The following is a 1,855-nucleotide window of genomic DNA, read 5'->3' as shown; positions in this document are numbered from 1 at the left end:
CTCGCCGGCGGCGTCCAAGCAGCGCCGACGCGCCGGAAAGCTGGCTTGCGCGGCGCGGCGTCGGGGGCGGCGCCGCCACACCACGCGGGGACGGCGTGCACGCCGCGCGGGGCGGGCCTCGAGGGGAGCTTGGGCGCCGCCGGCGAGGCGAACGGCCGCCGCGAGGACGCGGAGGAGGAGGAGGAGGCTGACGAGGCGGACATGGCGCTGGCGCGTGGCTCGGCCGCGGCGGTGTCGAGGGAGGAGGAGAGCTCCGAGAGGCACATTGGCTGGCTGTGCTGACGATTCCAGCCAAAGGCGGGCAGGTCGGTGTGCCGCGCCTCCATGCGGAACCACGGGCTTTCCGCGGAGGCCGAGGAGCCGCACGCGGAGGAGCGGGGCGAGTCGCACGCGTTGAGCCGCGGGGTCGCAGCTACACTTCCCCCTGGCGTGGTGCACCATCCGTCGTCTGAGTCATCGCCGCGCCCGCCCACCGGGCTGGCGAGCGGCTCGACCTCGAAGCGTCGCTTCTGCCGCGAGCCCATTGCGCGATGCAGTGCGTCAAAGAGAGAGCGGCGAATGAGACAGGCTTCTCAAGCTTGTTGCGCATTCTCACTAAACGTGTTTCGGGGGGGGGAGTTAGATGCACACGTGTTTCCTCGCTCACCCCGTCTCCTTTCCGTGTTTCTCTACAGCACCCTCTCGTTTCCTCTCTAGTTTCCCGAGGAAACTCCGTGGAAATCAGCTGGTTTGGGCCCACAATCAGTTACATTGATTGACAATCAGCCAAATCGGCAAAAAAAATGGTTTCGCCTCAGATTTTGCCCCAGACCAGCTCTCAGACTCAGGCAGGGAAACTCGAGAGTTGCCAGAATGGAGCTCCAAACACCCTCTGATTTCCCTGGAAATTTCCGGAAACGACAAGTGCTGGGGACCCTCTCGTTTCCTTCTTGGTTTCCGGAAACATGTGTGCTGGCCAAGCTAAGCGCTCCAGAGCGCTCTACATCTCTACAGCTCTACAGCGCTCTACACTCTACCTCCTCTGGCAACGCGTGGATCCGGCCCACCTCGGCGGGTTACGGTTTAGCGCGACGACCGGGGGAGCTCTGATCGCCGTACTCACCGGGACGCTGGTGAGGTGACGGTGGGAGGGCACCCCCCCAGACAGCCCCTCCACGGGGACGCCATCACCCTCGCCCAGGGATCTACAACGCTGTCTTAAGGTCCGACAGGTTCGGCACCGGGCACCGCCTCGGTATACAAAATGCCGGCCTGCGGGCGGACCCTCACAGATCACAGATCACATCCTCTATCTACCCCGCCCTCAGCTCCGCGGCGCGTCCCACCCTTCGCGGGGTCGCGCTCGAGCGGGGCATGCCAGTCGATTTCTTCGGCGACTACCTTTACAACAAGGCCCACCACCGGCGGCCCCACGACGGCGTCCTCGCCGCCTCGCTGGGCGGACGCAATGCGCGCCCCGGCCAACGCGCCGGTCGTGCACGGTGACCAGGAGAAACCGGAGCTCACCCGGCAGTACAATGAGGAGTACAAGACTGACCTCGCAGAACCCCATGCAGGGCCGGGAGGATGCGATGAAGTGAATGAAGTCAAGCTCTGGACGCCCCTCCTCAATCAAGACCTCCTTGACGCGGGCGTTGGCAACGCCTCGAGTGGCGGCCTGAGCGGAGCCCTGGCCTCGACACCTCGACACCAAACCTCGACACCAACTCGACACCTCGACACCCCGTGCCAACTCGACAAACTCGACACCCCTCGACACCCCTCGACACCATCTATGGACTCAACGCTCAGCCAGGAGCTCCCGCACGCGCTGGCGCGAGGCATGGGGCATGCAACGCGTCTGAATGCTCGCCTC

The sequence above is a fragment of the Emiliania huxleyi genome (genome assembly GCF_000372725.1).
Source record: "Emiliania huxleyi CCMP1516 unplaced genomic scaffold EMIHUscaffold_772, whole genome shotgun sequence".
NCBI lineage: Eukaryota > Haptophyta > Isochrysidales > Noelaerhabdaceae > Emiliania > Emiliania huxleyi.
Note: the sequence above shows the minus strand (reverse complement) of the source record.